The 15,638-nt window shown below is 45.8% G+C and overlaps 1 protein-coding gene and 1 long non-coding RNA gene across 2 annotated transcripts in view; one reads left to right on the top strand and one right to left on the bottom strand.

Annotated features, from left to right (window-relative positions):
* LOC125940440 (uncharacterized) overlaps positions 1 to 15,533 on the top strand; it is a 32,266-nt gene extending 16,733 nt beyond the window's left edge. The window contains exons 2-4 of the long non-coding RNA XR_007463658.1: positions 5,529 to 5,566; positions 9,735 to 9,812; positions 15,271 to 15,533. This is a non-coding gene — a long non-coding RNA (uncharacterized LOC125940440). The remainder of the gene's footprint in view (positions 1 to 5,528; positions 5,567 to 9,734; positions 9,813 to 15,270) is intronic.
* The window catches only part of LOC125939928 (uncharacterized), a 233,164-nt gene that overhangs the window by 39,627 nt on the left and 177,899 nt on the right, over positions 1 to 15,638 (bottom strand). The window lies entirely within an intron of this gene.

Genomic DNA, 15,638 nt, shown 5'->3' with positions numbered 1-15,638 from the left:
GTACAGCAATACTGAAGGGGGAGCCTACGGTCACAGCCACAGCCACAGAAAACATAGGACACTACAAGCCCGCACCATGCAGTATGTCCGAGACCAGGCACCTAAGCGCACGGAAATGGTGCCAACTAGCATACATCTTGAGGCCGAGACAATTGGACACAATCGTACCTGTGACAACGAGAAATTCGTTCCTCACGGCGACGTGGCATGCCTATCGAACAGTCAGGATCCATCCGTCGGAAGCCACTCCCACTCGAGGTCTTCTCAAATGTCATGACGCGGACTCAAGCTGGAAAAGAAGCCGTATAGATTTATTTAAGCGCCAGCAGACAACATATGGATGCACGCCTCACAATTTTAATTTCATTGTGCAACGGATCGAAGGACCTTTTATCAGCGCACAGACAGGGAGGGCATTCCTTGCATTCGATTCATTTCAGGTATTGGTGTGCCTCGGCACACATGCGTTCTAGAAACTGCGCATACGCGTTCACAATTGCGATATTTACCTCAACCAGATCTCCTAGGAGTAGGCGGCAATGAGCACGGACACGTGCTGTCAAACGCAGGCGTGAGGAAGCGCTGCTGCAGCGGCGCGTGAAGTGACCTTCGTGCTGTTTATCGCTTCAACGCAAACTGAGCGCCGAGAACACACAGCACGTGCAACCCTACGAGCCGCCGACGCACCTACGCCAAGGTAAATAGACCTGGTAGCGAAGCTTCCATAGAAGCCCATACGTTCAAAACATGGTTGCTTACCGGCGGCTCATGGGGCTTAGCGCCATCTATATGAGGAGGGAACACTTCCGGCTGAAGAGAAAATAATGTGACGTCATATCCGTCAAAAACAGAAGTGACGTCATTTTGTCCTCATAGGCGCGAAATTTGTTTTCGGAGGCCTGCCATTAGAGCTGTATATTCAAATGCCCCGCCATTCGACTTCATGGGCGTTCCGAGTTTTCAGCGCAAAAAGCGATGCCGGAAAAGATCAGCCGTACGGGTGTCAAAATCGTGTCGCTGCACTGAACATATACTTTCTTTGGATGCCGACGAGCACTTTGGGTGGAGATTGCGTAGAGTGCTCGTCCTTTCGTCGGACGCCAAGCCCGTCGGCCAGCGCTGTTGCACGAAAACTAAAGTAAACAAGTATCTGACGGTCGCAACTGACTACTTTTGACTGCACAGGTTAAGAAACAATAAAACTACCCGCGTCACCTAATGCAGACAAACGTCGACATGCAAAACAACACAACATGCGAGGGGGGCGTATTGTAACATGTGAACTTTGCGAGCGCGTCTTTCCACGCATTCCAAGAGCTGCATTGCATTGCAAGTGATAGCGGCGTCAACGCCCGCCGCTATCGATGGGCGCTCTCACGGTGGGCCCTGAAAAAAGGTATATATTGATAATGACCTAGTAAAATACAGTTGTATCTTTTCTCGCCATGCATATATAAAATGAATTAGGAATTTTATTTTCGTTGAATGAATCTAACTGCGTCTCGCTTTAATTTAAAAACGCTTTTTTTCTTTCCCAGTGTTTATTCCCTCCAAACATAGTCGCGCTTCAATCGCTGCTCCCATAACCACCCTTGCTGATGTCGGTGACAATTGGTTCTGAACCGCTTTTCGCCCGAAGCTTCGCGACCTATGTGGATCAACCTTGCCTACACTGCCTAGACTGCCTCAAACGCAGAGACGTTTTCAAGATATGGCCCGCGCGAGGGCACGCCACCGCGCAGTAAGCAGTTCATGCCAGATTTCAACGCCTCTCGCTATCCCTCCCTCCCCCCTCGCTCGCTCACCTGTGCCTAGAGCGCAACAGAAGGCACGCTTCCTCCCTGCTTTTCTTTCTTGCATGCGTGAGATTTAGACGCCGTCGTCGGCTTCCCTCCCACGCTTTCACTCGCACATACAGCATATGGCGCGCGTCGAAGGCATTATCGCCCTTGGACTCTATACGGAATATCTAGGAGCCAAAACCAACTTAAGGGCCTCAAGGCGTCATACACACCATCTTTAGATAGCAAATACGGATCTCAAGGACCATACTTTTGCTGGCGGCCGGAAACCAAAAATACGTCATAGGTGTCGCCTCCGGCACTTTGGGCGGCCAATGCCCATCGTTAAGCCACCAAGCCAAGCGACATGAAAAGTCAAAATGGCGGCTCGGGCCGGCGCGGGGTATCAGTTCGCAACGTATGATGCGGGAACAGTCCCACAGTTGCGACGCAACAGCGGGGTTACCAATGCATTGGGTTCTCATTGGGTTCCCTGTTCCAGGACCGGCCGAAAATGACGTAACAGCCGGGAAAACGCAGCCCCCTGAAACGTAACAGCGGGGTTCCACTGTACACGTTTCTTAATTATACAGGCACGCATGTGCCTACTCCGCTCACAGTATGAGCACCTAGTCGCCTAATAAGCATACTGGCAGCCATTCAGAGTTGTTTTGATCACGTAGTGCTAATTTGAGGCGTCGTTCGGCTCGCCATGCATGTCTCGTATATGAGACCATTAAAAGGGACCCAGTACGCATTCCTTAATTATACAAGTTATCAATAGTTTGAAACGCCGGTTTCAAGACCTTCCACACCATTCATGGGCACACTGCGCTATCGGACGTGAATGAGAACTATTGACCCTTTTCGCGGAGCAGTTTGTTTTAGAGAAACGACATGGCGCTCACGGCGGCGCGCCATACCTCTCCTCAGAGACCGCGCACGCATACGAAACCATTACCGCTTCTACCTTACTTCTGTGCGATCAGCTGTCGGAAATGCAACTGAGTTTTCGCTAGCACACTGTCCTCCAATCATGCTAGACTGAATGATGTGGATTGAAGAGGTGTGCAGTAGTTGGCTGCAAAAATAGTGACTCGCATGTTAAGGAATAGAGTGAATCTGCGTGGCCAAGTTCGCCGACCGCTGCTGCAACTGTACGAACGTGTTACCGGCACTTCGTGATGTACGGCTTTCCTCGAGGATACAGAAATTTACTCATCCGCCAGCCTTGTATCGCTTACCTTCAAAGAAAGGGCTTAATCCCCAGAACGTCGGCAAGAGAGTACCACTCGTTTAAACAATGACAAAGGGAGTAGTGCCGCTTCCTGTCATACTTTCGCGCACGTTATCTATACGCATCTGTTCCAAATGACAGGAAAACTTAGACCCACTCTATCGCCATCGTATCAAGAATAAGTGAATGAGCGCACACTTGAATATATGCAGACTGTATACGCACAATATATGACGGACTACACCTATGGCGCACGAATGGTCGAAGCTGAATGTTTCGTGACGGTCCACAAGAGTAAGCGAGTTACTAGCTGTAATATATATATTTGCTAGAAGGTATTACAATGTACAAAACAGCTACGTTTCAAGCCTTTTGCGCAGCAATAACAAATCTATCAGAACTGAGCACACCCGCGATCGATTACGCAGAAAATAATCAGATAGTTGCCGCACCGAGGAACTTCACTGAGTCAGAAACTGACAAGTCACTGCTTCAAAATATTTGCCGAATAAAGAACAAAGAGCAAAACACACTAATCCTGACTGAATTCATAATCGGAAAGCTTGGAATAAATATTTAGCCCCGCTTTCATTACAAGCACCATATACGCTGTTTGCGCTGTTTGGACATAGCTTAATCAGCTCTGAAAGCGTTTTTGCATGTTCTCCGAAGCTGTGACCAAAGCTTCGTTCAGGTCGTCCACCTAGCCACCGTCTACAATATCTCCGAAAACAGGTTTTTAAGCCGCGCCGGCGTCATACATTTCCATTGTAAACAAGGACGCAACGGAGGCAGTTGAGGAACGCAATGGACGCGTCACCACGTGATCAAACGTGGTAGCGCCCACGGGATCGCCGCGAAAAGGGTGAGTATGTGTGTTTCCTAAGCAGTTAACTTTTTTTCCCTCCTGGCGGTGATTTTTGAACGCGCTCCGAAGTCTCGTGGTCGTCAAAGTAGAAAGCAAAAATGGCTGCCTCCAAAAGCGGCGCGCGCGCTTCGAAAGATCGTAGATTTCGCTATTCCGCTGCATCTGCAACCTGATTTTATCGATGGACCGAGCAGCAGTGAGTCTGAGGATGCTGCTTTTTAGTCGCACTATGACTCAGATCAACGACGACGCAAAACCAGCCCGGAACATCAGTGGCTGCACCAGCATGCCAAGATGCAGACTCTATAGAAACTGCAAGAAATGCTGCATCGACAGGAAAACTGAGCAGAAAACAAGAGTTTACTACAAGACATGCAATGTTCCGCTATGGTGTACAACGAGGAACTGCTTTGCCGCATGGCATGCCGAACTGCGGTGCTTCCAGTTAAAATTTTTGTAGTGGAAGACCTATTCAAACAAATTTTTTTTGGAGACAGTGCCTATTAGACAGCAACACATTTTGTTTATTTCATAATCTTATTTTTTTCTGAGTAGATACCATGCTTGTCTTAACAAACTTTTTAATTTTATCCCACAATTTTGATTCTGGTTTATCTTTTTTACGACCTACATCTCTTTAATAATATCACTTATGGGTTAAAAGTGCATTCGTTCTACTTTATGTTTATGTATTACATGAAATATTAAGCGCAACATTTCCTTCAGAACAAAAATGGGGCGTAACCAAGAAAAAAACACCTATTTTCCCCATTGTAGGAAAGAGCAACAAAAGGCGTCCAATTCTCCAAAGGCGTCCAATTCTCCAAACATATTAGGCGTCTTGGTGTTCGTACTGTGACCGAAGCTGACGCATGCGCGTGTGTGAATTAAGGAACACGTGCCGTATTGTACCGTGTGTGTGTCATTGAAGCAGCAGTAAGCATAATAATAAAGCTAATCCTAGGCAACCCGGGAAGCTGAACCTTCGCTCACGCTGCGTATATTCTGGCATAGCCGAGATAAGCCGCTGCTATTTTTTTCTGCATTTTGCTTAATTTGACCCACCGAATAATTTGAACAGTTTCGTCGCTCCCGTCAGGATAGAATTAATGGAAGTAAACTTCATATTGCATGTGTCCATACACATTTCAATATAATGAAATTTCAATATTACGAGTGTCGATTTTACCGACTTTGTTATTAGCGGTTTAACTCAACTTGACATATTGGAAGCACAAAGGTGCGCAAATAATATGCTATTCGATCAAACCGTACATTCGCAAGTTGCAGTTATCATATGTGAAGAAATTCATTGTACAATGCATTACAGTACCAATGCGTTCCTAGAATAGCTTCTGCAGCATTGCCTGAGAAGTAAGACAAGGAGTATCAGTTAGTGACACGGCCCTACACACAGGTTGATAGCTCAAACACGTTAAAGATGCCATATTAAAATTTGCATCACCATCTCAATTGTTGAATGCATTCTACCACAACGTTGAACTACCCGAGTCAAAAAAGATGAGCCCTGAATCAAGGGTATCCGACCCACCTGTTAGTGACGCCTGTGATGTGGGCTCGCCTGCCGACGAAGACGCCGAAGGAAGTGTCGTCGAGCACTCGGCCCCCGATACGGTCCGAGGCTTCGAGCAACGTCACCTGCATGCCCAGTCGGTGCAGGTGGCCTGCAGCCTATAGAGCCGCGGGACAACCAGCACACGCTTCTGTCTGCAAGATGGAGCAGATTGGATTCTCATTGTTATATTGGGTATCTTGTTGTATAGTTGAACCAACTTACAACGATACCGCTTTGAACAATATATCGGTTATAACAATGAGAAGCTGTGGCACTGTCAACTTTTGTTTGTTTTCTATGGTAAAAGAACCCGCTTACTACAACGCCCCGTGCAGCATTAGTGATTATAACGATGAAGTCTGGCTACCGGGTGTCCGTGCCGAAAGAGTATGGAATGCGAAATCGGTGAGAACAAAAAAAATTTGACCCGCTGTGAGAAGTCGTGTTTTGTTTCACAGTAGTGCTTTTCTTTCGAGGCACGTTTGGTAAGTTGCATTCATTATTATTCATTTTTCTGAAGGTATCTGAGAACAACTTGTCTCGCACGTGTGTTTAGGACATGGCAGCATTTGCGTTTCCTATAGTACGTGGAACTACTTATATATGAGCGTGAATCTTCTTGTAGTCTTGAACGTGTAATTTGCGCGTTTTTTTTGTTTTTTTTTTTGAAGAGTTTTGACCGCAAAGTGAGAGCGAGTGTGATAGTACATCCGTGAAGTCAACGAGGCTCTCAGTGGCACTTTTACGCGCGTTAATAACGGATGTAGAGTACGAAGATATGACATTTCCTACACCTACACAAGGTTAACCCAAGCCGCCTATAAAGAGTGAGGAAGTAACAGAAAAGAAGAGGTGACAGGACAGTGAGGACAGAGAAATAGAGAAGAAAAAGGTCGGAGAGGAGGACAGGAAAAGGCTACCGCCGATTTCCCCCGGGTGGTTAGTCCAAGGGTGCCGTCTATGTGAAGCAGAGGCCAAAGAGGTGTGTTGCCTCCCCCGGGGGGCCTTAAAGGTCCCAAACACCCGGCATTAGCTCAACCTCCAGGATCCCCCTTTCCCCAGACACGGCTAAGCCACGCATCGCTACGCGTGGGAGGGTCCAAACCCCGTGTGCTCGGGTCCATGGTGTTGTCGAAACCCACCAAACGCCTGCTCGCAGCAGACACCCCGCGGGGATATTGTGCTCTGCAAGGATATTGTCTGTGTGCACAGCTGCGACTCACTTGTGGGATACAGTGCGACAGTTCAAAAAGATCGCGGTCCTAAAGATTTTTTGTAACGCTTGCACAACTTGCATGCGATCATATTTTTAGTCCTTCCTTTGTTGACCCTATTTATTAATGCACATATACCATGTAAACTCTAAGCACCGCAGTTATCGTAACAAGTTGGACTCTACACGGCACGTGACATTCCGTTCAAACTTTTCTGCCTGTGCATAATCCCCTTGACTATTCTCTCAAAAGAGTGAACACTTATTTTCCTAATGTATTTAGGTGTTCACGCAAGGTCCTCATTACTCTTCAGTCCCGGCACGGCAGCGCACTTATGAGTATAGTCTTGTATAGTATAGTATAGTATAGTCTCGGACTTACTCATAACCTAACCTAACCTAACCTAGTATAGTATAGTATAGTCCCGCACGGCAGCGCACTTATGAGTATAGTCTTGTATAGTATAGTATAGTCTTATGAGTATAGTCTCGAGTTGAAGGCTTGCAACACCACCCACGTTACTGCTTCCATTGCCGAGAATATCCCCTCTTTGAGGCGCTGTGGTCACGACCTCTCCCGCACGTTGTGGAGTGGCCCAGCTTAGATCTGGGACAAATGCGTTCTCATAAATTACAATGAACCAACAAACCCACAATGCACAGCATATCTGCGATTAGCAAGTTCACCGTCACGCGAACATTTTGCAGTATACGCTCATTTGGACATGTTCCAAATCTCATCGGTGAGAAAATCTCACCGGATGAGAAAAGGAAGTCTGAATTAGACGGCCTCGCGCATCGATTCGAGAGTCTCCCCACAGACTGCTGTGCGCATTGAAATCGCCAAGAACGAGATAAGGTTCTGGCAATTCCTTTATAAATGACTAAAGTTCATGCTTGCAATGAATTTGACAATGAGGTCAAAGGACGGGTCGTTTAACTTCAATGGAAATTTCCACAAGGGGCTTTTTTGCTATTTGTCAACTTCTGCCAATTTTTGACACGCAATCCATGATTCACAATATTCACTTCGTAATTATTTAACACTATTACTATTTGCTTCGAACGATGAAATTATTATTACCATCATCCTAAATGTTTCTATCACTAAAGCTAACCGTTTTCTTGTCCATAATTCGAATTTTACGGATAATTTCTCACTTGTTGAGCCATGCCGCACGGCATGCAAGGGTCCACAGTAACTGGTCAAATGCAACAGTTCAGCACGACCTGTCGCCTTTCTTGCAAAGCACGAAATTAGCAGTCTACAGCACAGCTGTCGGCCACGCCCGCACTGTACCACTGCCATACCGTCACCGCGCATTTCCTAATGCCACCTACTCCTGCAGTATGTGCACGCCACAGCATGATCGAAAATAATGTCGCTACTTAAATAGTGCAGCACGAAAACCTTGGTACATGGAGGAATTATTCTGCTGCACAGAATGTGGAGTCTAATCGCAACCATGTAGAATTCGTGAATACGCACGATAAACGATCATCGAGTACTCATTAGGCATATTAATCTAAGTATTGCATTGCACCGTTGGCACGCTCAAGGAACATATCAGCTGCTGGGCTGCTTGTTGCATGCACGTAACAGCAAAAACGGATTAGCACTGGGTGCAGAAACATGAAAGAGTTGAAAAATTTTTTCGCAGCTCTTTGGCGGAACACTGCAGGCTTGTGCTAAGTTCGGTTCCATTTTCAAGCTTTGTTATAATGAAGCTCTACTGTATGTACTGCTTTAGGCTACCTTTAACACGAAGCTTGAAAGCAAGAGGTTGATGCTCGGCGGAGCACAGGGGATATGTTTTGTTTTATGGTGGATGTCAGCAAGATGATCTATGACCACCTAGCCTCGAGGTCCTCAGCAAGCGTCATGAAATATGGCCTAGCTAGAAGGACAACTAGTATTAACCCGACAACATAGTTATGCACGCCTCACAAAAACTTTGCTTTGCTTCGCAAAGTGACACGTTGTGCTCTTTGATCTTTCTTCTATGTATTGTACATCACGTGCTCATATCAGCACGCAGAATTGTTATGACACTTTCATCGGCTTTTTGTGCCGCCCGGTTCAGTATCAGCTTCACTGTTTGATAATTTACTAAATCAGTCGTCCATGGAGTGGGCTCTGCTTCTGCAAGGATTTCAAATTATTAATACGGAGAGAGCAATTTTTGCTGCTTGCTACATAGACAATGTTGTATAAGGCTCAGCAAATCAGTGAAATGCCTGCTGCAGATTTATGCACAGGAAGTGGTAACGCGGAGTATAATGCCTATACCGTGTTTGTGTCATTGAAGCAGCAGTAAGCATGATAATCAAGTTAAACATAGACAACCAGGAAAGCTAAGAATAACCAGCTGAACCTTCGCTCACGCTACGTATATCCTGGCATAGCCGAGCACAGCCACTGCTTATTTTTTTCTGCCTTTTGGTTAATTTCACCCACCGAATAATTTGACCAGTTTTGTTGTTCGCGTCAGGTTCGAATTAATGGAAGTAAACTGCATAATGCATGTGTCCATACACGATTTCAATATAAAAAAATTTCAATATTTTGTTAAGAGGTTTAACTCCACTTAACATATTGGAAGCACGAAGGTGCACACATATTATGCCATTCGACCAAACCGTACATTCCCAAGTTGCAGATGGAATATGTGAAGCAATTCACTGTACAATGCGTTACAGTACCACTGCGTTCCTAGAATAGCTTCTGCAGCATTGCCTGAGAAGTAAGAAACTGAGTATCATTTATTGACACGGCCCTACACACAGGTTGATAGCTCAAACACGTTAAAGATGCCATATTAAAATTTGCATCACCATCTCACAATTGCTGAATGCATTCTACCACAACGTTGCAAGAACTAGCCGAGTCAAAAAAGGTGAGCCCCGAATCAAGGGCATCCGATCCACCTGTTAGTGACGCCTGTGATGATGTGGGCTCCCATGCCGATGCAGACGCCGAAGAAAGTGTCGTCGATCACTCGGCCCCCGATACAGTCCGAGGCTTCGAGCAACGTCACCTGCATGCCCAGTTGGTGCAGGTGGCCTGCAACCGATAGAGCCGCGGGACAACCAGCACACGCTTCTGTCTGCAAGATGGAGCAGATGGGATTCTCATTGTTATATTGAGTATTTTGTTGTATAGACGAACCAAATTACAACGATACCGCTTTGAACAATATATCGGTTACAACAATGAGAAGCTGCGGCACCGTCAACTTTTGTTTGTTTTCTATGGTGAAAGAACCCGCTTACTACAACGCCCCGTGCCGCATGATTGCTTATAACGATGAAGTCTGGCTACTGGGTGTCCGTGCCGAAATAGTATGGAATGCGAAATCGGTGAGAACAAAAAAAATTGACCCGCTGTGACAAGTCGTGTTTTGTTTCACAGTAGTCCTTTTCTTTCGAGGCACGATTAGTAAGTTGCATTCATTATTATTCATTTTTCTGAAGGTATTTTGGAACAATTTGTCTCGCACGTGTGTTTAGGACATGGCAGCATTTGAGTTTCATTTAGTACGTTCAAGTACTTATATATAACCGCGGATCTTCTTGTAGTCTTGAACGCGTAATTTGCGCTAGTCATTTTTTTAGTTTTGACCACAAAATGAGAGCGACTCCAATAGTACATCCGTGAAGTCAACCAGGCTATCGGTGGCACTATTACGTGCGTTAATTACGGATGTAGAAGACGAACATAGAGGAGTCATCCTGCAGTTAAGTTGGAGGGATTATGGTGTTGTACGCATAGAAGTGTAGTTCGAATAATTTTCTTTTTGCCCGAAAATGCCACTCGTGCCAGTGAATATTAGGTTGTAATATTCTGAAAGTGGGGGGCAGCGTCAAGGAGCGGCATAGTTTCGAGTCACCGACACGCCGATTAACGGGCGCCAAAACGTCGTGGTCTCAAGGTGCGGCTGTAGTTTCGAGACAGTGACACGCTGATTTACGGGGGCGGTATCATATGCATTCATTAGTATTAATTTCTCTGAGGATAATTTGCAACAACTTTTTAGAAACGCGTTGCGCTGCTGAGCACGAGATCGCGGGATCGAATCCCGGCCGCGGCGGCCGCATTTCGATGGAGGCCCGTGTGCTTGCGTTGTAGTGCAAGTTAAAGAACCCCAGGTGGTCAAAATTAATCCACTAATCCCGTAAAACACCAGAAAAAAGAAGAGGAAGCAGAGTTTTAGGAACGTTCTGTTAGGCAGAGGGCAGTATTGGTGTCTTCTGATCATGGTAGAGGCAGATAAATGTTCGACTTAATTTGACGTTTGCTTTCAGGAATACGTGACAGCTGAACGCTCGAGAAAGACTTTCGGATTTCGCGAGTTCTGAAAAAAAAATAACGCTGTATTAGGTTAGATACTGGTTATTCTGCAGTCAACTTAGAAACGGACTGCGCGGATCACATTTAGTAATGGTATACTCTACAGATTTCTTTTCTCTTCGACGTATTATGTAACGGTATGTCTAAGGCTGTGTGTGTCTCGCACGTGTATTTAGAAGACGGCTGCATTTGAGTTTCATTTAGTGCGTGGAAGTACTTATAAATAAGCGCAAATCTTGTGTTTAACGCGTTATTTGCGCGTTCTTGTTTTTGTTTGCTTATGGCGTGAATCGCACGCAAAAGTGTTCATCGCAAAGCGAGAGCGAGTCTGATAGCACATCCGTGAAAACAGCGAGGCTCTCAGTGGCACTATTACGTGTGTTAATAACGAATGCAGAGTGCGAACATACGACGTATCAATTAACACAGATTTAGGGTCATTCTGCAGTTAAGTTGGAGGATTTTGGTGTTGTTTGCATAGACGTGTAGTGTTCTGTTAGATTAATTTTTGTTATATAGTCATCTGAAGGCCTGAAGTCCGAAACCCTCTCCAGTCCACTACATTTTCAGGCATGGTGTGGCGCCTGACACCGGCAAACAAAAACAAAAAAAAACAAAAACACCAAGAGCTTGTGGGGCTATACTAGTCAAGGTGCAGCCAAATTAGGAAGCCCCACTAAGCTTCAATAAAGTCACTCCCTCACCAGAACAGTAATTGGCCTCCCTGGTGCAGTATTCGGCCGCTACCTCCCTAATAACAATTTACCCATGGCCCTCCGTCCCCAGCGGCTGTGGAACACCTTACCAAGGCAAGCCGGCGGTCAGACCTGCTATGCGGCAGAGGGTGCTAAGAATCTAGGTCCGGACAGACCACCAATAGAAAATGTACCTGGCAACGTTCAACACGCGCACCCTCTCGAGTGAGGCTAGCTTAGCAGGGCTATTTGAAAAGTTATCAGGCATTGCCTGGGATATTATTGGCATTATTGATGTGAGAAGAACTCGTGAAGCTTATACAGTGCTGACTTACGCCACGTCCTCTGGTACAGAGGTCTTCCCCATAGGAGAGAATTGGGAGTAAGATTTCTAGTCCATAAGGACATAGCGGGCAACATTGATGAATTCTACAGCTATAAAAAGAGGGCAGCAGTCGTCGTAATAAAGCTGAATAAGAGGTATAGAATGAAGATTCCACAAGACTACGCCTGTTGGATGGTTCCTTACGGGCGTAAAGCCACAAATGCTTTAAACTAGTTTTTCGCAGCACATTGAAAGAGGCAGTGTTCCGGAGTCATGCTTTGCGCCTGGTATCTGCATTTCAGTCCCACGTGACTTATCGGGCTCGGCGAAGGGTGAACTTCAATCACACCGGCTGCTTCGGCCATCGCAAGTATTGAGTAAAAATGTCTCAATGAAGCTAAAATTCCGAACAAATTCTACATGCAACAAAAGAAATTTAACCATCAGAATTTGGATATGTTCGTGTGATTATCAGTGTCCGAAAAATCTTTCGGGGACTGTAAATATGTTCATTGCTGAACGATAGTGGTAGTGCTATTTTGCAAAGCAGTGCGAGCTCAGTTGAGGTGCCAGTGAGCAGCCATTAGCATGCGTTATTAAAACATGCACAAAGTAAAAACGAGAAAAAAAACGAGCAAGGGCCTTACACGAGAGATTACGCTTTTTCTTGTCAGTTGCTCGGTGTTGTGTCAAGGTGTAATACGAATACCCCAGCGATTGGAACTATTTGCTTTGAAATTCCTCAGTTTTTTAATTATAATCGTTTCAAGAAACTTCGCTTGCAAATGTATTTTCATTGCGCGCGTACATTTAAGACGTGTTATCCTGCAAGTGCTGTTCAGCTTTACATTATTGTGCAAGGTATTTTTTTTCAATCTGTTCTTATCAGTTTCAACACATATCTAACGGCAATGACCTATCTTACAGCAATGTAGCAATGTATTTTGGTATAGAAGACTTTCTTGAGATATGATGTTACCCAATTCGTTACTGAGCCTTGCATCATATACAACACATATTTTACATTATTTTGAATTTGATTCTGTTGGTAATGCACAGTTGCAGAAATACAAAAAGCTTGATCTCGCCTATATAACGTTACATGTAGGCAGCAGAAATGTTGGATTAAGGCCGCAGAAAGGGTGGATTATATATGTTTATAGAATACCACAGAGACGCAGATACCCATTTACTATCTTAATAAATATTTCAAACTTAAGATAAAACATGGATGGCCGTGCAGGTGAATGCTTACAATACCATTCAGCCCACTATTCTGAGAACATCGCATGCAGAGGGGGCGGGGTCACTACCTCTTACTCTTGTTAAGCAGTTCAGCAAAGGTCGTGCACAAATGCATTAGCGGGAATTGCAACATGCCGACAAGCCCACCAAGTACAGTCTCCGATAAACAAGTAGATTGTGATGCAGCTATTTCGCTGTATACTTTTTTGCTGTACTGTAGACAGTTCGTACTGTAGTTTAAATGACAAGATTTTTTCACATTAGTCAACTTTTGGTATATCCGCAGCAAACCACGATTTCCTTTCCTTTCGTTAGAACTCTTTCCTTCTAATCAAAAAAATGTCACAGTTTCGCTCTAAGGGTGAAGCAATGAATGCGATAGCAACACAGCAATCTCATACGAAGTAAGGTGAGCGGCTTTGGTAGCAATATGAATTGTAGTGAACATGAGCTGATTAAGCAAGCAGGTGTGCTGCGGCGTAAGTAGACCGACTTGAAGAGACTCGATGACCACGAGAAGGCGCGTGTGAAACGGTGGTGTTGATGAGAAGCGCTTCCCGTGGGCAGCGCGTGCGAAGGGACACACCTGTAGTGCTGCACTGCAGCTACGGGCAGCATTGCATGTGTAAGCGTGCGTTGGAAAATGTGGCCCGACTATTACTAACTGAATGAACAAGCGTGGTGTGAGCGCGCACAAACAAACATGAATAGATCACACTGAATGACTGCAGACAACGACTGTTAAAACGCTGGCAGCGAGCCCATACGCCGCAGCGGGCGAAGGTACGTGCGGTCTATCGCTTCAACGGAAACTGAGCGGCGAATGCACGGCGCATAAAGGTCAGAGCCGTGTGGAGATAACAGACGGTGCGGAAGAGCGACGAGCGCGGTTGTTGGCAGCGTAGAAGTGCGCCCCTCCCCCCCTCCCTCCCCGCGCTCCCTCCGGCGCTGGCTTCCCGCTTCCGTGCTTGCGCCTGGGTGATTGAGTGTGTTCGCTCTCCGTGATAGCGCGCGTCCCCGCACGCTACCGCTCGGGCATACGGCGCGCGGCGAAGATTTTATCTATAGGGAACCTCACTTCGACGGCGATGACGACGGCAGAAATCCGGTAGAAGTGTACATATAATTGCTATCGCAATAAAAATATTATTCTAACAAGACTACATTTTTTAAATAAGTGTAGCTAACCTTTTCACACTTCATATTTATGAATTACTGACGATTGCTCACTGATGAGGTCATGTTTCGCGCCACGTAACACTCCACAGCAAGTATTAGGATTCAGCATACAAAACATCGTGCAATATGTCGGCCATCTGACAAAACACCATGACACAAGGGCCGGGATCTCAACCACGCTCGCACTCTACCGCTGCTGTCACGCCACCACACCCTACCCAAGCCGCTAAGTGAAGTGACTCAAAACAACGGAGTTGTTCGCGTCAGGATCGAATTAATGGAAGTAAACTGCATAATGCATGTGTCCATACACGATTTCAATATAAAAAAATTTCAATATTTTGTTCAGAGGTCTAACTCCACTTAACATACTGGAAGCACGAAGGTGCACACATATTATGCCATTCGACCAAACCGTACATTCCCAAGTTGCAGCTGGAATATGTGAAGCAATTCATTGTACAATGCGTTACAGTACCACTGCGTTCCTAGAATAGCTAGCTTCTGCAGCATTGCCTGAGAAGTAAGAAACGGAGTATCATTTAGTGACACGGCCCTACACACAGGTTGATAGCTCAAACACGTTAAAGATGCCATATTAAAATTTGCATCACCATCTCACAATTGCTGAATGCATTCTACCACAACGTTGCAAGAACTACCCGAGTCAAAAAAGGTGAGCCCTGAATCAAGGGCATCCGATCCACCTGTTAGTGACGCCTGTGATGATGTGGGCTCCCATGCCGACGCAGACGCCGAAGGAAGTGTCGTCGATCCCTCGGCCCCCGATACGGTCCGAGGCTTCGAGCAACGTCACCTGCATGCCCAGTCGGTGCAGGTGGCCTGCAACCGATAGAGCCGCGGGACAACCAGCACACGCTTCTGTCTGCAAGATGGAGCAGATGGGATTCTCATTGTTATATTGAGTATTTTGTTGTATAGTCGAACCAACTTACAACGATACCGCTTTGAACAATATATCGGTTATAACAATGAGAAGCTGCGGCACCGTCAACTTTTGTTTGTTTTCTATGGTGAAAGAACCCGCTTACTACAACGCCCCGTGCCGCATGATTGCTTATAACGATAAGTCTGGCTACTGGGTGTCCGTGCCGAAAGAGTATGGAATGCGAAATCGGTGAGAACAAAAAAAATTTGACCCGCTGTG

This window comes from Dermacentor silvarum, chromosome 9 (genome assembly GCF_013339745.2).
Source record: "Dermacentor silvarum isolate Dsil-2018 chromosome 9, BIME_Dsil_1.4, whole genome shotgun sequence".
Taxonomy (NCBI): Eukaryota; Metazoa; Arthropoda; class Arachnida; order Ixodida; family Ixodidae; genus Dermacentor; species Dermacentor silvarum.
This window is presented reverse-complemented; position numbering and strand designations above follow the sequence as displayed.